At 40.8% G+C, this 21,515-nt stretch overlaps 1 protein-coding gene and 1 long non-coding RNA gene across 11 annotated transcripts in view; one reads left to right on the top strand and one right to left on the bottom strand.

The window, feature by feature from the left end:
* The window catches only part of kcnma1a (potassium large conductance calcium-activated channel, subfamily M, alpha member 1a), a 158,811-nt gene that overhangs the window by 49,875 nt on the left and 87,421 nt on the right, over positions 1-21,515 (top strand). The window lies entirely within an intron of this gene.
* Positions 9,281-14,684, bottom strand: LOC147247452 (uncharacterized). Its single transcript, XR_015109455.1, has 3 exons — positions 14,667-14,684; positions 13,636-13,730; positions 9,281-9,576 (listed from the first exon to the last, which is right to left on the bottom strand). It is a non-coding gene; the product is annotated as an uncharacterized LOC147247452 (long non-coding RNA).

The following is a 21,515-nucleotide window of genomic DNA, read 5'->3' as shown; positions in this document are numbered from 1 at the left end:
TCAGACTGTCATAACAGTCAACAAAGAGCAGCAGGTGTACACGGACACGTGTGTGTGTGTGTGTGTGTGTGTGTGTGTGTGTGTGTGTGACAATTTATGTGTGTATCTCTGCCTGATGTGATTTCACCAGACAAATGTGCTGATAATACATTGTTTCCTCAGAAAGGTCGTATGTCAAAGTCCCCCATCTCGAAGTCATCATAGCCTCTGTAACCTACACACATGGGTGACTCACAGTAAACACACACAGCCATATATCCTATTTCGATTAGGCTCCGTGTCACCTTATGTGCCAGATAAAATACAGGGGGAGAAATGATTGATAGAAGCATGAGCCAGACTTGCTTCTCTGTGAGGGTCTTTGTATCATCCATCCCTTTTGGAATAAAACCCCATCAAATATTTAGGAGCTCATACACACATGGCATGCCTCTGGTGTGGTTTTCAGTTGACACTATAGCGCAGGTCAACGGGGAAAAAAACAAAAACATTAGATGTGATAAACATGATCAATCTTTACTGGCTATGCAGCAATCCAAGTAGAAGTTACAAATATTTCACATGGTTTGGAAATTGATAGCTGGATAAGTGTGCGTATGCAGAGCAGGAAGCATCCAAGAGACCAAGTGCCAGCTGCAGCTTAAGGGGGAAGTGTCTCTCTGAGCACAGCAAGACAGCTGGCTACTCAAAGGGACTGCATGTGGAACATAGGTGAAAGGCAAAGCACCTCTGGTCTGGCAGTGGACGGCTCATCGGTTTCATGACGAGCGTATCACCCCTAGCTGCTTTGTAGAAAGACCTCATTAAGCACTCAAGGGTACAAAGTCCATTGAAATTACCAGTTGGACAGCTGGAAATATGAGTTGCCTCGATTTTACATCTTAAATAACTGATTCCTGCATTAATGCTACAGTAACAACGTATGTAATCCCATAATGTTCAACAAAACACTGAGGATTATTACCTCTGAATGTAGATATTGCCCTATCTCACCGCACAGTGGATTGCAAGCCATGGTAGGTCCAGAAATAGGTCAGCCCTGCCATCTTTCTTAATGGGATCTTGGGTGGCAACCGGGGACCATCTGTTCACAAGGCCAGCTCCCTAAACCCTATGGACATCCCCTGCTTGGCCATCCACCCACACACTGCATAACACTCTGCATATTGACCCCTATCATCTGCAAATACAGCACATCTGTCTCTCCCTGCAGTAGAGTGACAGCAATTCTAGCAAATTAAGCACGCCACGGGTTTTTCCAAAAACAGATTTTGCCAGAGAGCCTGTGGCACCCTCTGTGATTACCTCGTCCTTATCAAAATTACCCCTCCCATTCTTCATTGGAAGAGTTGCTTACTGATGCACATCCACCAATTTGAGTTGAAGATCTTGGGAGTGCGGACAGACATTTTGGCCACCCATCATTTTTCAACACACCTTCACGGGTTTAGCAGGTTAAGATTTGTTTTCACAGGAACATGCAAACTTTTTCTGCAGATTTTTAATCGTTCCCAGAGCCAGACATAAAGAATTCCCTTTTCTCCTCCCATTAGGGAGGACCGCTAGTTAGCTTAGCACAATGAATGGCCGTGAGTGGACAGGTTAGCACACTTCCATAAAAAAATTAGCAGATAAACTTTTTTCCAAAACAGTTTTGCCCACATTAATATAACTAGGGTTGTGTGTAACATTTAGTATGATAAGACATTGTAATTGTAGAATGGTGGAATGGCCAAAAAAATCCCTAACTTAGTGAGTGCTGTTAATAAACATGGCAGACTTGGTACTAGAAGATGAGGAGAATTAGTTCTGGACAAACTAGGATCCTGGACCTGATCTGGTTGATGACTTTTGATGGAGGTTTGCCAACTTCTATCACCATTCACTACCATTAATTGTGCTAAGCTAACTAGCGGTCAGCTTGCCTCTGTTTGACAGAAGGTTAGCTTCTTGTCCGGCTTGACTGACTTTGGTGGATTGGTGACAAGTGTATTTCCCCAAAGGTTGGTATGTTAGGTATTTAATTTCAGTGGTTACTGTTGGGGGTCGACTTGAATGACAGTAAAGCAACTTGTGCAGGGACACTGTGTGCACAGTTTATTGTGTTTGCATGCAGCCTCGCACATCCTGTTGTGTAGAAATTAAGTGTGAATGTGTTCTCTCTCACTCCCTGTGATTGCCTTCCTCCCTGCTTAGAGAACAGCAGTCATTCACAGCAGAACACTGATTAGTATTGTTTATGTTAGTTCAGTGTGTTTGCCTCCATATATCTGTAAATTTTTGTACTGAGAGTCATTTGGGCTTGCATAAGCATATTTGTGTGTGTGTGTGTGTTTTTAGAGCAGCCACCCCTGAGTTTACCCGTATGTGTGTTCATGTTCCCGTGAGTAGATGTTTATCCGCGTGTGTGTATGTATGTGTGTGTGAATGTGTGTGTGCGTGCGTATGCGCAAGAGGATGTGTCCTTGTGTGCGTGCATGAATGTGTAAATGCACGTCTGTGTGTGTCTATTTGGGCTAATTACACGTTCCCATGGAGTGTGTGGAACTAATTTATTGCTGTCAGTAAACTCCTCTGCATGGATATGCTGTCAACACAGTCCCATCTCCTGCATCACGCGCTGTCATGACAGTAGCCTTACCCCTTAGCATAAAACTAACAGGCCGCACGCGTCCTCTCATTCAGTCAGATACGGTATCTTGGCTATTATACTGCATGATTGCAAGCTTTAGGATTGTACAACATGATGTTTTATCCATCCAGGGGGAGTTATATGTGTTACTGCCGGAAATACTCAATGAAGAATACGAAACAAAACAAACCCACCTACACACACAAAGATGCATGTAAGGGTACGCCACAGTATTCCTAGTATTTAACAACAATGATGATATTCGGGCTGTGTGATTTTGCAACAAATGTTCAAAAAATTTAAACGGATTATTTTATAGATATTGCAGTTGTGATATGATTTGCTATATTAGAGGGAATGTTGATCTTTACATTAGTATGATGAAGGTGTGATTTTTGTGGAGATCTGCATCATCAGATCTGCATGTTTACTTAAGTCTGGAGAATATGATGTGTTCAACATCTCTGCAGCACCACAAATTGTGCTTGTTTAGAGACGACGACATTGATATTATTTGTGTTAAAAAGCGAGTTTATTTGGCACATTTTTTGTACATCCTGAAACTGCCATGTAAAAATGATCAGTATAAATATCTATTAAATGGTAGCACTAGAAAGTGTGTTGAAGTGATTTAAAATAATCAGTACAATTGTCAAAGTGACACTTTTATGCAAAGAAGCTAAACTCTTCCTCTGTGAAGAGAAATTACTGTTTTACCTCATTTATTTAGATAAGAATGTGTATGTTACATGACCACTGTCCTTATTTGATTGAAATAATTAAATTACCAATTTAAATCATCCCCCTGTGCTATCTAGGACATATGGACATGTATATATATGTACACAAATGGTTGTCAGAAGTATCAGCCTAAGAAAAAATCTGTCATTGATTTGAAAAATAAACAGTCAATAGCCCCAGAGAGCAGAAATTGTCACGCATGCCTCTACAACCCAATCTCTCTGTAAATTAACGGCAGTGGACACAGACAAATTGATCCTTTTTTCACCTCTCTGCTCAGCATTCGACGACACGACGCTTTGGTCTGCCAGTGTGTAGCACCATAATGACACTCAATTTTAGAGCCAGTTCCCTTAACTGAATCTCCTCTGAACCTTTCAGGCTTTGTCCTTATCCCTTCCTACCTCTCTCCCATTGCTCCACAGTTTTTGGTGTTAGCTCGATTATTTATCATTTACCATTATTCACCAGTTAAGTCAATGGCAATCCAATTGGCTAGGACTAAAATCCTCTGAATGGTGATGAATGGCTAGTTACGCTGGAGGGACCTCAGGGGATAAACCCTGCAGCAGGGGAGACTGATGGAGCGAGGAGGGGGAGAGATGGGTGTGGCGCATGTCAATTCTTCTCTCTTTTCTCAAATTTTCTCCACTTATAACCCTACAAATCCACAAAGACTCTGAGTTTGTGTACTTGAAAAACAGTGTACAAATGCCCCAAAGGTACCGAGGTACATGAATCTTTCCATTTTTGTAGGTAAACTGTTGTTGATATTTGCCAACTACTTTTGATGTAATGTAGCCAAAATGTGCTTGAAAAGTGTCCAGACGATGTCACACCTCAGTTTATGCTGATGTGATATCATTTTAGTTGTATTCTCACTCTGCGCTGATGGGGCAGTTCAGTTGCAAAATTCTAGATGACGGTCAAAATGTCAGAGTTGATGTCATCACAATTTATGGTCAGAATGGAATTAATGTGTGTGTTTTTTTTCTTTGTAGATTCAGGCCAAGAATATAACAAAGTGACTTGTAAGGTTTGTTTTCATTTGAGTTTCACACCTATTTTAAATAGACGAACATTTGAAGCTTCATATATTTTATATGTTCCATATTTGAGAAGCTTTCTTGTAATTATTTTAGAATTTCTTGTGATTTGTTGGATATTACAGTTATGCAACTAATTGTATGAGTGTATTAATGTTTTTGGTGTGATTTGGCTGTCTCAGACACTAATGGATAGACTGATTAAATCTGGTGGAAAAATATGTAATATGTAAATCCTGAAGAGGCCATTGGAAGGACATAATTATTGGCAGTATTTTTATTTCCCCTGGTGGAGGTATATGCCGTCTCTGAACACTTTCTAGTTTGGTACATAATTTGAAGCAGTCAGATAGGTCATATATTCGGTTTCACTCTTTGATTTAGTGCTGCATGTCAATGGAATGAAGTTATGCCTCTAGATGTCTTCTCAGAGCACGGTTACAAGTAAGCTGTGAGAAGTCAGACCCTGCTGGCTCGGTCTTTCTGGGTTGCTGCCACATAAGAAATATAAGTCGTACGGGAGCAACAGGGAGTCGTGCTATCATGCTGCATGAGGGTAGCAGGAAGAAATTCACACACATAGTGCTGTACATCAGAGTGTGGTTATATAAAGAGAGTATTTTATCACCCCATTTTAACTTTTGCCAAGTGGAAGCAGAAGGAGTTCTTAGCAGAAATATCTGGTAAATTATGTGAGATATCATTATTTGTTTCGCCCATTTCAGAAACCATTCAAACCCTTTTGTTTCGCGTATTGATCTGTCTTGTATTTGTTTTCAATTTACGATACACGAGGGAGCCTTTTACTACTCTGAAATGGTATGTCTTCATGAATGATTTCCCTGCAGCGCCCCTCTAGGCCCATTATAGCTCTTAGCCCTTCTGCAGGGATGACTCATCATTGCTTGTTGTTCCTCTCTCCCATCTATTAACCCCCTCCATTTGCCACCAGGACCTCTATTTCTTAAGAGGCAAAGACCCACACCCATCTTCTCTGGCTGCAACCCCTATTGTCTATCCCATCCCTCCCTCAAACTGTTCTGCAGAGGAGAAGGTCAAGAGAGCAAATTCGGGAGTGATGTTTCCCTTAGCTGACTGGTGGCTAGCCAGGTCTCTCCTGATTAGATCAAAGTCACCTGTGACTTAGAGCGCAACTTCTCTGAGACTCTGGCAACAAGACAAAGAGTTCAGAAAATTCATTACAAGAACAGGAAACCAATGCAACGGGATCAAACCAATCATAAGTAATCTTGAAACATCTTTGAAAATGCCCAGTGACATGTATAATATCATGGCCTACTTTTTGATTGACATATCTTTTTTAAATTAGACCAGCAACAACAGCCTTCTTCACAGGGCAGAATGGATCCATCATTGAGGTGAGCATACGAGGCAGGGTTTTACTCAAAATAATGCATGGTGAAATTCAGCAAAAAACAAAAGAGTTTAAATACAAGTTAAATTGAAAAAAATGAAAGAGAAAATTTCAACTGCAGTTTGAGGTTTCTGTGGTGATGCTAACTGCTTAGAAACCCCTCAAAGACTGTAACTGCTACTGAGTGTCTCTCAAAATACAATGAGTTCAGTAAGGGATAATCAATGTGGAGGTGTGCATACTGTATATACAGTTATGGATGCACGACGCAGAGGTGAAAAAAATAACACCCAATGCGCAGTGGAGAGTGGTTATTTGCCTCCGCAAAGTGCATCCAAAACTGTATATACGCAAACCTACGAGTTGATTATCCCATGGTCATGAGTTTGAAGAAGCACATGAGTTATTCGAACAGCTGTACGAAGGTGGTTGCCAATATCACTGGTCAAATATTTAATGTGTTTTGCCTTCCAGGATCTTGTTCCAGCTGCTTGTTGTCTTGAAATGCTGTTACTTGCATTGAGAGATTGGGTTGAAATTTCTACAATTTTCTGCTTTCAAAATAATCAGATTTAACCGCATTGAAACAAGATAATTGGACTTCAAGGCAATAAAATATAGAGTACGGAGCAGATTTGAGCTTGCTGAATTACAGAAAAAGGGTGCAACCCCCCCACCACAATGGTGTAAACTGCACAGAAAAAAGGACAACACGCTGGTAAGAAGACGTGGTCCGGGATGATTAAATATTTTCTTAAATGTTTCAGATGTTCATACTTGATATTTTGCCGTGTCTTGTACTTATTGGGATTTATTCTCACAGTTTTGAGCACTTGCCGTGATTGTTTTAGTCCATAAAGCTATGTTTAGAGACTTGTCAATGATCCTTAACTGGCTTAAATATTGACCCTCGTTTCACGTGTCACATATGTCCCTAGGCTGACACTATTTGCAGTGCTACTATGCTGTGTTAAAGGTATATTCTTGAAATTGTCTTTAGTTCTTTGAGTTGTTTATGCTGGAGCTGCGTATATATGTATATATATGTGTGCGTATATACGGTTTTAGTCAACACCCTGACAGCCAATCAGAAAAGAGTATTCAGCCTTACCATGGTATTAAGAAGTACAGTTTTTAGTTTTTATCCTGAAATTCCATCTGTGGTCTATAGGGCAGTTGAAGGTCACAGAGGATTGTGGAATAAAATGTCTATCGCTTTGCTTAAAGAAATACATCATGGGCGCCCAGGTGGTGCAGCGATCCAATACAAAGTCCACCAACATGGAGGTTGCCGGTATGGTTCTTAAACAAAAGGGGACATGAAAAAAAAAAAAGTTATATTCCATTATAAGACAAATTTGCTGTGACAAAAGAACTGCTTAGCGTGACATTTGCAACTGTGAGGGCAATTTAAATTGAACATGTCGAACACGTGTTTGTGTGTAACGTCGATAAATGGAATCTTTCGAGCTTGAAGAAAGTGTAAAAACAAATCCTGGATTTGTGACTCCAATCCAACATTTAATTGGTTCCTCATCGATTCGTGCTTCACCTCTCCACTAAGTTTCATTAAGACCAGACAGATAGTATTTGTGTAATCCTGTTGATGGACAAACCCCCCCCCCCAAAAAAAAAATAAAAACAGAACCTTCTTGGCAGATGTCATAATCTAACTGGACGTTATTGTAATTCCCTTTTTGCCTGATTCAGTTCTTGCTTGTAGTGGCAGTACCCTTGGAGTGTCATACGGAATTACTTAGCTAATTACAGCAAACCCACAGTAGCTTTTAAACAAGTAGGTTGTGCTATTAGATAATTGAAATATATTGCTTTTATTGAGTGTCTGCAATTGACTGCTGTAATTATGTTCTGTTGATTTTTTTATTTTTTTTTTACGATTATTTATGCCCTGCTGAAAACTCAGGAATGATAGGAGAGGCAGAAAAAAGATTACGTTTCGATTCACACACAAACACACACATTAGACTGCAAGCTAGAGATGGAGTGACACACCCACACCCACACACACAACAGTCAAACTGGGAAACTGACATTCCGAAAATTGCATGCAGACAGATCAGCCTAAGTAGGCATTCCCAGATGATGCAGATGTTCTCGTGTTTGTCATTTGGAGCCTCCTGTCACCTCCAAAATGGCACTCTCCCCGTCTCATCTCCGTCATGATGGCCTGCAGTGGCCTCTGGGAGAAGTGCTGATTGACTCAGTGCCTCCTGGATGACGCACACCTAATGGATCAGAACTTGCAGCTTCACAGTGATCCAAGTGCATCTAAAATCCGCTTTCACTGCCAGGCATATTTCTTAAACCTTTCCAAAAACAGGATTAGATACAGAGGGACGTTACCAAGATTAATGAAGAATGAAAATAGCAATAGATGGTTGTAAAATCAGTGGCTTCCTTTAGGGCTTTATTGAGGTGAAGGGACGGAGTGTTCCGCCTTGTTTGTTAATAAAAGTTAACTGAAATTAAATTGAGTGTGAATTAGAAGCCCTGTGGTGCTTTGCAAGAAAGAAAATCGTGAGCAAGGTAAACTGGGGGCTTGGAGGAATTGTGCCAACCAGTAACTGCAAACTCACTGGTTTACATCACATTTCCTCTCACTGCGTTAATGCCATCCTTCATTACACAAACATAATTGCGCAGAAAGCAAAACATGTCAATTCTCAAAAGGTAAAAATGTCATCTATGAAAAGTTACATTACAATGGCACCTGTTTAAATGTCCAAATGATACTAGGTTCTGACTACAGTCGTTGACTAGTCAAATAAGCCACCTTGAAGTTATCTTGTCACCTGCTGGCTAGCTGAATGAGCTGCCTTGCTAGCATGTATTTAAAAAAAAACCTGGAGATGCGAATGGCAGTTTGCGAGCTGAATTGATTACTCGTTAGCCGACTGCACAAAAAAAACCTTACCAGGAATTTCAGGAAGGTTATAAGTGGTATTTTATCTACAATGTCATTGCTTAGCGGGATGCTTTCTGTTGTGAGAGGGAGTAATAAACTTTTCCAGCTGAAAATACCCACATACATGCAGTTTTCTTCAACTCTAAAGCGCTTGCTTAAAAGCGAGTCTGTAAGTTGCCTCTTTTCTTCTTCCTGGCGTGTAAAGTTCAATGTCACTGTATCAAAAAACAAGGTAAGAACACAGTAGAGTAGACAGCAGCAGACAGGGATTTAATGGGTACTATCTTTTTTATCTTTTTCTCCTGGTCTGTTTTACACGTTCAGCATTGACTGAACAATGTTCCAACCAAGATTACAAGAAGTTACAGAAGTTACATCATATTTCAGGCTAGTAATTACTACGTTCACTGGTGTTTCGTGTTCAACTCGATGCCGGTCCGAGCCAAAAAAACAAAAACAACAACAAAAAAAGGACTGTAACTGCTGCAGGGTCATTTTACCTGGGAGTAAATACTGATTAAATCTGTTCCCACAGCAGAAAAAAGCTTGATGTTAGCAGGTGTTAGTGGAAAAAATGGCTTTAATGTTGTTTTAGCTTGATTTGTACAATCAAAACCTCAATTTTTAGTCCCTCTCACGTCCGCAGGTGGTGTTCTCTCGCGCTCCAAACTCCTAGCAACGAGCAAAGCTGTAAGATAACCTGCCTATGGGGACTGATCAAGTATTACATTATTAACATTCAGCATTTACTTGAAGCAGGTTTTACGTGCTGGATGTCAATCCCTCCGTTAAGCGGTGCTACCTCCTCTTCTCAGTCTGGCTCACCATCTATACATCAGCAGGTCTGACTCACACACTGACAGAGGAAGAGAGAGAGAGAGAGAGAAAGAGGGAGAGTGGGAGTGAAAGGATCAGTGGAGATGGGGCTGACTGCATCCCTACCTCTGCTTCATATAGGGTGGACAAGTTATTATTGCTGCAGTATCACTGCAGGAAGATAGGCGAGATTGTTCCACTCCTCCTGAAAGTGACCTAAGAAAACACTCTTTTTTTTTTGCAAAAATACTGACAAGGGAAACACCTCTTTAGCAGAGCCCTAAACTCCTTTAATCTCAGCTTTCTGCGTGGTTGCAGTACAACTTCTTTCTCCTCATATTATTTAAAAAAAAAAATTTTGTGACCATCCTGTGAGCGTGTTTGACTCGGTTATAGGTTACTGTATGGTCTCCCATGGTGATTCGTGTTTGCGCTTCTAATTGCTTATCGTCGGAGTCAGCAGAGTGGGGACCATCTGCTAAGCCAGGTTTTAGATCCGTTTACCCCCACTGGGATTCTGTTTCCTGGGAGGGGACGGCCACACAGTGTCCCTAAAACACATCACCTCCACCAGCCCTGCTGCTCAATGTTTCCATGAGATCATTCGGGGACAATCACAGGTGATGTAAGCGGCACAGGAAATATGGCAGGGACAGGTGAAAGCACATTTTAGCATACGGTCATGCACAAAATATGAGTGAATTTTTTGTAGTTGCTCCTTTGATTTCTCTATAACTGAATTCTGTGTTATTTTTTTTGAAAAATATTCTAATAAAATCTAGCCTTATACTGTGAAATATTTTGGGCTTTGTTACCCGGAATTTCATATTTTAGCAAAGTGCTAATGAAATGTTTTGTAGGCCCGTCTCAAGCCTTTAGGCCCTAAATTGTATCAGTATTGACTTCAAAGCCTCAATCCATCAAAGGAGGACCAGAAGCAGTATGACTTTGCTGAATTCACCCTCCTTTCTTTTCCTCTCCTCACCTCTCATATTTTAATATTGATTGCCGAACTTGCTCACATGCACGAGTTAGACACCTCCCCTAAGAATTCCTGCACTGCAGTTATTTAAAATGATGGTATTCATTTCTCTCATTTATTTTAGTGTCTTTTAAAATAATCCAATTGATAAATGGACAGTAAACCGGAAACAAAGGAGAGCTCCATCATCGAGCTACTTAGGTGAAATAATGAAAGCATAAAACTCTCTGACACAGAAGCTAAACTACCGCACCATCTTAGTCCCTGAAGGCTGCATGATGTCTTGCTTTTATGATAACCTTTTATTACTTTCCTGAAGCCATACGAGTCTCTCTGGCACCTTGCATTCAGTTATTCCTGCAAGTGGCATATCACCGTGGCAACATCACATCTCCTGTTCACAGGAATGAGCTTTGTCACCCGTCTTCGTTTTTGTTGTCTCTCCTCTATCCCTGGGATCTTCCATTCTTTATAGCCTTGTCAATGAGCTTAAAGAAGGACGTTCGCATGGATTGTAAATGAATAAAAGCAAACAGAAAACAGCCGTTTGGAGATCTCACTGGGGTAATTTTTTTCAGTCTGTTCCTCTCTGAGAAAACATAGGATCTTCTCATTCTCTGTTTGTACATATACCTATGAAAAGTAATCATTTGTATAACCCATGTAATGTGAGCCAGGAGCTTGGGCATTTGCAGCTGACAAAATCTGCTGTTTTTAGTGAGTTAGTTTGTGACACAGAACCAACTGTTTGCAAAAGGGAAGCCAGCGGGTGATTGGATGAACCATTTCCTCTATCAGGGTCAGTCACCTCAACCATTCAGATCAAAAACCCGCGTAGTTAGGAGTAAAACACCTGTTCCATGGAGAAAAGCCTTCGGTTGCATTCTTTTCTCTTCTTTCAAAGAAGAAATACTGTCCAGTTCTGACACAACTGATAATATAGAGGCATCTACCATAGGCAAACCTTTCCTGGAGACGTCATTGTTGTTTTGAACCAACAGCCTTGCTGTCATCACACCTGAACCACGACCCTGATCCCCTGAATGGCTAAACCATTTTTGGTTTTGGCACGAGCAACTAAATTTACACCTCCCAAGATGGATTCTGATGGGATCTTGGGAATCCACGGGGCGTATACAGGTGTGACTGTACAGCAGTTTTATATTGCACTTTCAATCCCGTTGGACGTCAGAAGGGAGAGGATCAGAATGAGAAGGTGGCTGGCCTGATATTAAGCCTGATATATAGATACAGGTATCAGTTTTAGTCATCAAGCAAGTAAACTGGCAGATTTTTATCAGAGGACGGTTTAGATATGGAACTCGTTGACCCTGAAGTGGCTCAGTTCAGTGGCTTTCTGCTGATGTAGTATATTCCTTTGCGTTATGGAGTAATATGCTAAACTTTTAAAAATACACAAGTGTTTAACACATAATCATGTCTAAATTAGACATTGAGAGTAAAATCCTTGACTTTTTTGTTTCTGTTAAAGTTGGATTAGCTATCTTTTGCAAGGGAGACTATTAATTATCTACTGAATGAATAACTCTATGACTAAGTGGAATTAATAATATATACCCCAAAAGGCAGAGGAACAGAAAGCATTAGCAAATTACCCTTCTGTTCCTTTCTCCTGCCATATCTCAGAACTACAAAAGCAAAAAGCATACTGAGTACCCAGTAAGTGAAATTGAAATATTTTGGCTTTGTTTTCAATTTGAGAACTGCATACCCTCGACATTTTTTGGTGAATGGTTGAATGCATCAAGCATGTATTAAGGTCATTCCTGGCATCCGCCCACTTTATTGACTGAAGTGGACAGCTGTGTATAAGACTAGATCTGATGTGAGCAAACACAAGAGGGATACACCACTTTACAACAAACCTTGCCAACAAATACAGAATGCTAATACACCTTCTCCATCCCTGCAGATCCTAGTCTCATCTTTAACCTTGCTGCGAGCGAAGCGTTCTACCTTATCAGGACCCGTTACATTGTTAGCAGGCAAAAGTGGGCTCTGACGCGGATGATAAACTTCTCATTAACCTTCAGGAAATTAAACGGAACCTTGATTTAATTAGATAAAGATCATGTCACCGCTGCTTCTCCTCTGAGATGAAACGTATGTGCCGGGAGGGAGTTTTTGTGGGGTGATATGGAAGGGTGCTTTAAGAGTAATGTGGCTCAGCCTTCGTTCGAGAGCTAGTCCTCGACCCATTTGCAGTTTTGGGAGTGAAACTGAGGTTTTTAATTCCATATTTGGCAGGGCTCTTTCTGTTCTCCTTGCAGCCAAATACAATATGGCATTTTTTGGAGGAGGATGAAAGCTTCTGCAGTATGCATGAGACAAAGTAATTGCTCTGAATGCGTTGTAATGGAAATGGCATTGGTGTGATAAAGTTTTGATATTATTAAGCATGGCAGGGATGATTTATGTGATGATTAAAGCTACATAATAGGACTGAGGCAGAAAGGCACCTAGACAACAGTGTAGTGACCTGAATACATTACAACCTGCACAACAGATGGAGACGAAGCCACTTAAAGACAAACATAGTATTCACTAGAGCAAAATGTCTTCTTTCATTATTTTCTAAATGCCCCCCCCCCAAGGAGGCCAGGTGATCGGTGGCGTTTGTCTCTTAGCATGATTTCACTTTAACAAGGTCTGCACTCAAATTTAATGGCTTGACTCAAGCGACACCCTTCCATTAATCTGGCGAAACTTGGTTGTAGTTTTTTTTCTCCATAATCCTGAAAACAGACCATAAAGAATGTAAAAAAACAAAAACAAAAAAAAAACACCTGATGAAGGTATTTTTAAGAGTAGAAATCTGCAATGTGTGTAATGCTTGTTATATTTCCACGCTTTAACTGAGCGTATGACTGCAGGAAAGACACCTTCGACCTTTTTTCAAATTTTTCTTTTTACTTTCTACCCAGCTCCATACTTTTCTTCTGCATTGTTGCAGTTATTCCGTCTCAGTTTGAAAAGTGCGGTGGGCACAAATCAGTGCTCAACTTACTCCACACAATACCATAAAACATCCCTGCCGATTAGAAATTCATTCACAGGTTATACTCTGTTAACAAACATCGGAGGAGAACAACCCACTCGGTATCATCTTGTCAAACGAATGGGATTCCCTGCGCTGCACACGTCTGAGGAGAGGTCTTGTGGGAGATCAAGTAGTTTCTTCTTTATTGCAGCTTAATGGGATATAGGGAGGGGAAGAATAGAGGAGAGTTTGACAGTATAAAGTGGATTAATTTCCAGAAGTAGTGTTTGCATTCAGGTGAGACTCTTAAAGCTGTATTTTTTTCTTAACGCTTGTTCCTGTCTGGATTTCTGTGTTTTTACTCTTTTTCACCACTTAAATTTGGAGTTTTTGCTCACATTTGTTGCTGTTTTGAACTTTCCTGTATATTTATATAGCCCCGCCCTAATCTGGCACACCTGTATCTTACTTTCCCTATTATCGTTTTCACTCAGTCTTTATGCATTTACCCTTTCCCTGTCATTTTCTCATGCTCTTAAGGAGTGTTTGATTCCTGGCGTGTAGTACTTTCGGCTTATTATATTTTGTTTTCAACTCTTTGCCCTCGTAACTGGATTCACTATGAATGATTTGTGATTTTGTGGACTTTGCCTCCTGCCTGCTCTTTATTGGATTGTTAATATCTCACACAAAAAAAAAGACTGATATGTGAAGGATTCCGGAGTGAGTAAGTAAAGCCCCGGGTTTTCTGAGTCCTGACAACTAAATTTACTACCAACAAATGTATCATTCCACACTTCTTCTTTTCCTAAAGCCTTAAAGTTTCATTTAACTCCAGACAAGTTATTCACTGAAATGACATATGACACATTCTTTTTTTCCAAATGTATGTCAATTATGACCAGCTTTTATCTGTTCATGGTTCAAAAATTGTAGATTGTCTGGAGGGTTGTTGCACAAAGCAGGTTTAAGTGATAATTCTGCTTGTTAATCCTGAGATGACGGAAACTCCTCAGCTCCCGAAAAAGAAGTAAGACGTACCATGGTGGTGACACTATAGTGAGACTGTCCACTGGCAGGTTTTCGCCAAGAAGAAAAGAAAAGCGTTTAAATCACATACTTTACGTAACACACTTAATCTGCTTACTGTTCTGCATTGTTCTTCTGAGTATAATGTAGTAAATGTATGTATGTTTCTTTAATAGTCACTTCCTGAGAGCCTCCATGCTAGCTGTAGATGTGTTACCATGGTAACCTATACAAACTTGACACGAACTGCCAGAGCAAATCTCATCTTCTCACTGCTGCTATATTGAATTTTGAGGTAATTTTTATCAGCGTAATGTCTTATATACACAAAAATAATATCTCACTGGAAATAATAAGCATCTCAGATACTAATAATTGTATATTATTATTATTATTATTATTATTATTATTATGGACATACTTAAAAATCTCATACACTAGTTTAGCGTGTTTAGCGGCATGTTGCATGTTAATGATGCATTTTAATTGTGGTCATTAAAAAGTAATTGGATATTTGTTATTCCAGGGTCCTCTACAGTTGAAGATAAATATCCTCATATATTAATATCTTATCCTTTTGCCATGGTTAATTGTTTTAGAGCTCCATTGATGATGACATTTCTTACATTTCTCTGCACCAAGAGTTGATTAAGCAGATCAGCTGTCCTGGAACCAAAACCTCTGGGTAAGTTCACTGCAGCTTCACCCAACCCTGAGTTCAGGCCTGACGCCAAACTATGTAAACCACGCTCTCTGGAATACCCCTCAGGACCGGCAGGACATTTACTTTGGCCAGTTGATGAGTCAGCCAGAAATCCAAATTGGTTGTTGCCCCCCCCACCCCCTCAAAAAGTCAGTTCTTGGAATTTCTCACCTAGTCATAAATCTGTTACTGGCGCTTGCTTCTGTTCTGCTTTTAGGGCACTTCACCCAACATCACTTTAGACATAGCTATTATGCAATTGCACACCACTGACAAATATGGAGACCACTAGAAGCTTGTTGATAATTTACAACACAGCAGAAGGATTTGGCCGCAGCATATCCGTGACATGCGCCTCAGAAGCAAACCTTTCTCAAGTTGGAAAATGGTCAAGGAATATTGGGTTCCGTTCAGACATATTTAAACTGGCTTCTTTTCAAACTAGTTTACATGTATTGTCACATCCTGAGCAGAAGAATCTGCATAAGGTCAGATAAGGCTGGGCAAAAACTTATTGGAGTCATGTACAGTCCTTGTCGCTTCTGTTTCTTTTCCATCTTATTTATGGTTTGCCGAAATGGAGGGACAATAAAATTACACAAAACGTAGTAAAGATGTGGATGTTCTAGACCTGCAAATTGTCGGTGCCATTTTGGAACCAGTTTTCCCGTTGCAGAACTTTTTCTCTGGTTATCAAAATCCAAATCCTTGGTTGGAGATGTAGCACTACATTAAAGACTGTCCTTGAACTGCCTCGGTAAAAAAGGAAAAATGTTAAATCTTTAATACATTGCTAAGTGACTAACTTAGCATCTCTGTAACAGCTGCATTTCGCTAAAAATAATACCACCCTCCAGCTACGGTTCATATGCATAATGGACATTATATGAATGCGGTGTAGTGGCAACCTCCGTTTCATTCTGCGGCTTGTGCAGTTTTTCAAAAGAAGGCCATTTATGGTAGATATCAAGGAAGAACATGATGGTTAAGTTGGAGACTTTTCCCCTTTAACGTTGTCAGCGGCTCTTTGCAGGCTGGTCACACACATCCTCTTATTTGTGCTGGTATAATCCCAGTAGGGGACCTTCCTTCTGTTTCACTGACAAACCGTGCACACACACACACACACATGAAGGTTGAAGTCACGGAAAGAACATACACACATGATGGACGTGCATTTACACATAAAGAGGCGAGAACGCGTGCACAGACCAGCACATGCTGTGGCATTTAAGCTCTTGCTGTGCCTTAGAGGACATGCTCTAATATTCTCCATCCCTCCACCGCTCTTTCTCTTCAGCTGCTCTCTCTCGCTCCCATTCTGTCGCTGCCACAAGCCATTTTCTGCCACCTCTTAATGCTCCTCGTGTCCCGCGGGGAGTTCTCTCTAATATTCTCTCATCCCTCCATCTCCTGTCATCATCACCTCCATCTTTTTATCTCCTCTCTTGCCCTCTCTCCTTCTCTCCCTTTCTTTTGTCCTTTTGGAATCATCTGCAATCACTCAAGGTCATGGTCACACTGGCCGGCTCTGGGGAAGGCTACCATTAGATTCAGGGTGCTGTGGAGAGAAAGCTGACCTACCCTTCTGATATCTAGTGCATATCTCACTTTGTCCTCGGATAGGAAGCTTAAATTCTCCTGTATCACTTACGAGAATTCACAAGTAGAAGAAATGTGTATATGAATGAATTAATTTTGCCTCTGAGAAACTTTTAGAGGAGATTCTTTAGACAGACTGTCCTGTCTGTCTGTAATAAATCCCTTCAGGCCACCTCGTCATCTCCCTCTGACAGATGCTCATTTTAAGAGCTGTCATCCTGTCAGACCTGAGAGGCTCTCCTCCACATCGACCCACTTCCCCATCTCCCGTCAATCACGCTTTCTGCTGTGTCGGTACAACAATAAGCGGGCAGCAGTCTCATCAAGGCCACAAGGGTTAAATGAAGCCGATTCCAGGGGTGCAGTAATAGTGGTTAACTTTTTGATCTATGAGATTGGGTCTCCTATCAGAGATGGAACCTTGTCAGTTTACATCCCATCGTTTCTGGATTTATGCAGGAGGAAATAATGCAGGTGCAGTTTCAGTGTGATATTTTCAATAGGATATACAGGATGGTTTGGGGTATATTAGCTATGACTGACCACTGTGCTCTGGAGAAATCCCAGTCTGACAGCTGTGACATGTCACTTTGCACCTGTCCTGTTGCTGATGCCAAAGTTTGTTTAAAATCAAGCCGGTTGGGGCTCTGAATGTGTTGCATTTCACACCACGTTTGTATTTTCACGCATCAAAATTGAGCATAGTGTCCCAGTAGTGTCAGCTTTCCGGATTTGCAATGTCTGCAGGAGCTTGGAATCAAAACAAGACTCAGATTCAACACTCTGAGGCAGGCAGGTAGACAGAGGAGCTTTTTACCAGGTGGTCAGTCAGTAGTGGAAGCAAAAAAGGACAGCCAAGGTCAGAACCGGGAGGGAATGAAAACAGGACGGATGGAGGGCTGACTGATGAGCACAGAGCAATCTATAAGGGAACAAAGATATAAGACCAGTACAGAAGTGGGGTGATTGAGAATAACTGGGCCACTGCAAGACGTTGGGAGAAGCAGGAACTGATACTACAGGGGTGTCGAGGTTGTGCAGCAGTCTATTGTTGCTTACCAAAAGGGGAGTTGTTGGTTTGGTTTCCTGTGTCGCTTTGACTTATTTGGGTGTCCCTACTGGCACTACGTATCCGTGCCTTTGTGGACTAATGGGAGGAAAGGTGTGATCCTCCTTCTCACTACGTTTACCCTGGTGAAACTCAGTGCATGCAGAGCTCCCCTGAGTGGAAAACAAGGTTGAACAACAAACAGGACAACTTGGTAGTGTGAACATTTTGTCAGAAAACATTTCTCAAAGTCGAGAAAGGATCCGGGTGCATTTTTAAAATACTACCTCATCCAGTCCCATCAGAGGACTGTTCCATTTTCTAGGAAAACCTAGGACCGGGGGCCTTTAGGGAATTTTCAAGGATGCCCCTGTTTATCCTCAGCATTGTTACACACATTCCCATGCGCACATGCTGTTAGAGGTAACAGCTCAAAACCAGGGCGAACCAACGGCATCGCTGACTTTGCAGTGAGCAGTGTTTCAGAGGTGACTGGCCGGTCAATTTACATTGTCAAAGTCACATTTTTGCAAACTCTGTGGTCATTTATCACCTGTCATAGAGGCCAAGTCTCACCACAATCAGGCACAGTACCAGAAATGGTACTGAAAGTGGAAATCAGGTTATTTTAGTTTTCCATAAAGTAAAATCTATACCTAAAGGAGAAAAAAAAATCATCACATATGTCTTTTATGTATGCAGACTCGAGTGAATCTTCATTTTGCATAGAGAAACTTGATAAGTAATGGAAAAAGATCTACCTCGTGCCATTTGGGTCAGGTCATTGATGAAGCCTATTTAAAATATGAGTGTCCTTCCATTCATCTTCATCATCAAGAGATGGGTATTATGTGACCTTGGGAGCCTGTGGGAGGCCAGCAAAGACAACAGGAAGTGAAAAGTACAATCTTGCAATTTGGATGAGTGAAAGCTGATTAATTTTCCTCACAAATTTCCCACAAACACATGTTTTTTTGGGGGCTACTAGAATCAAATACAGCATCAAGATGAGTCTTATTAATCCATCTAGACCTGCATCTAAGTGCGCGGCCCAAGATGTTCTCGGAAACTAGCACAGGTAGCACTTATCTACTTCATCTAATTTCTTTTTTCATGTTTTAGTCTCTCTCCCCTCATTAGTCAACCGAAATTAACTGTGAGTCTATTGTAGATTTGTGATGATTGTAACAACTCGAACACTCAGCTTATATCCTGCCTCTTATTGCCCTCTACACTGCTGAGTCTCATGATTTATGGATTTTGAATTTGAAGTTTTCCTCCCTGTTCTCTTATGCAATCTTGTTCGTATATTCAATATGGAAATATTGGGATTCTGGATTTAATTAGGAGAAAGGAAACTCCTATAATTCAATGTAGAATCACCTGAAATTAGGTCGAGGAAATGGAATCCTCTCGATAAAGGAAAAGTGGCATTTAGCGTTCATGTGATTAGAAAGTGTGTGAGCAATTAGCAGACGGATCCTCAGACTGTCTCAAGTAGATTTTCCAGAACTCTGATCACCAAAGACTGGATCATCTTTTGGATTACATCATATTTAATACCTTAACATGTTTCTCTGTCCTTTCATGATTTTATTTATTTTTTTTTTTTACCTCTGCCAAGGAAGTAACGCGATTACCAGTGTGTGTGTATTTGTTTGTCAGCAGGATATCAGCCGTCTGCGATGCATAACGTCAGTGGGGCAGAGCAGGAATTCTTACCTGTTCTGGCCCGGTTCTCAGAAGGAATGGAGCTTGTTCTTTGGACTCATTTTAAATGGTTGGGAAACGGAGTCAAAAATAGCAGTGTGTCATGTTATATGCTTTTCTCGTGCGACTAACGTGGTCAATTTAGCAGCTCCATCCATCCGTCCTGGGTTGGGTCGTGGAGGTGGCAGTTCCAGCAGGGGACACCAGACTTCCCTTTCCCTGGCCACATTAGCCAGCCCTGACTGGGGTACCCCAAGGTGTTCGCATGCCATCTTGGATATAATCCCTCCACCTGGTCTTCAGTCTGTCCCGTAGTCTCATCCCAGCTGGAATTGCAATTAAAACCTTCTTAAAGTTTTGGGAGGAAAATGTGCAGAATAGATTTTGATGATATTGTGTTCATATTTTGCTACAAAATTTAGATATATGAATGTTAAAATAAAGAAAGAAATGCTTTTATTCACATTCCACCATTTTTAAACTAAATGTTTTAAGTCTTAGTACATGTAGGGCCCCTACCGTCAATCATTTTTCAAATCTATATTATATTACCTGTCAAAACTAGTAAGACAGCTCTGATATGAATTGGTATTCTTGTTCAGTCACACCGAGGGAATTTATGCAGTGTGTGACTAGAATGTAGAGTGTGTTTTTCTAACAGAATGTCAGATCATACCCACACCTGCGTAGCCGCCTCGAGCCCCCCCCCCCCCCCCCCGTGTGCGTGTGTGTGTGTGTATGTGTGGAGGCTGAGAGAAAGGTTGAGATCACTCTGTGTGCTGATGTATGGATGTACGCCATCACAATTTAATCAGGGTTTCATTCGTTGACATTCCCCTAGTGAGAGTCTTGCCACTGACCTTGTGCAGTGACATGTGATTCAGCTTCCTTTTGCGTCTAAATCTATATTGACGCTCGACTGATAACGTAGGAGTATGAAAGCAAACACGTGGAATGGATGCACATGTTTGCTCTGCAGTGCAAACACAGTGACAATTTAATGAGTGAACGAACACTATAGAGTGGCATCTGTCTGATGTTTTAGTGACATGATTTACTCTGAGAAAATCTGTGTTGGGGATGAATGAATATTTACTTACTGCTGCTCTTTTCATCTTTTTGAAACCTGCTTAGGGATTAAAACCCAAAGAAAAATAGAAACTGGCTTTACTAAAGGTTTTCTTGGCTGTGGACCTCTGAAATCTGGCTGAAGCATGAATTGGACAGCTCTTTTTTCCTGGCTACCCAGTGAGCCAGACCGGATTAATGAACAAGCTTATCCTGATGCCACACACTTCTGATGGGCATTCTTTGCTTCCCGCGGAGCTTTTCCACTCGTGTAATCTTGGGGAACCCATTTAATTCTTAGAGAGTATTTATTTTAGTATTTTGACAGCGAGAGCAACAGAAATATTCTAGTAGAGATTTTCTCACTCAACCATACTGCCCCGGAGGATATTTATTTTCCTGCCTTTGATGTCGACCTTTAGACGCTTGCTTACAATAGCATGCAAATCAGCTCAAAATTGAGCTGCCTCATTAGCTGCAAGCTTCGGATTTTACCAATGTTGTGTTTTTCTTTAATATAATAATTAAGTAGCACAACACATTACAGTAATTCAGTAATATTAACCAAATGGTCGAGGTTAGGGAATGATTGAGAGGTATAAAGAGTTAAAAAAAACAACAGCACTTTTGATTGAAAACAGGAAATACTCAGGTAAAAACCCTAATTTTTTTCATCCACCTTGTCCAAAATTGTTCTGTTACCTGAGTTGCTCCTTTGCTCTCGAAGGACCAGAGTCTTACTTTGTTTTCTACCAAAAATTGTATTTTTTTTGTTTTTTTGCAGTAATGATGCAGAGCCTAGATTTTCAGGTATTTGATTCATAGGAATTTACTCA

This window comes from Aulostomus chinensis, chromosome 16 (assembly GCF_037954235.1).
Source record: "Aulostomus chinensis isolate RoL2024-O1b breed Wild chromosome 16, RoL_Achi_v1.0, whole genome shotgun sequence".
Taxonomy (NCBI): Eukaryota; Metazoa; Chordata; class Actinopteri; order Syngnathiformes; family Aulostomidae; genus Aulostomus; species Aulostomus chinensis.
This window is presented reverse-complemented; position numbering and strand designations above follow the sequence as displayed.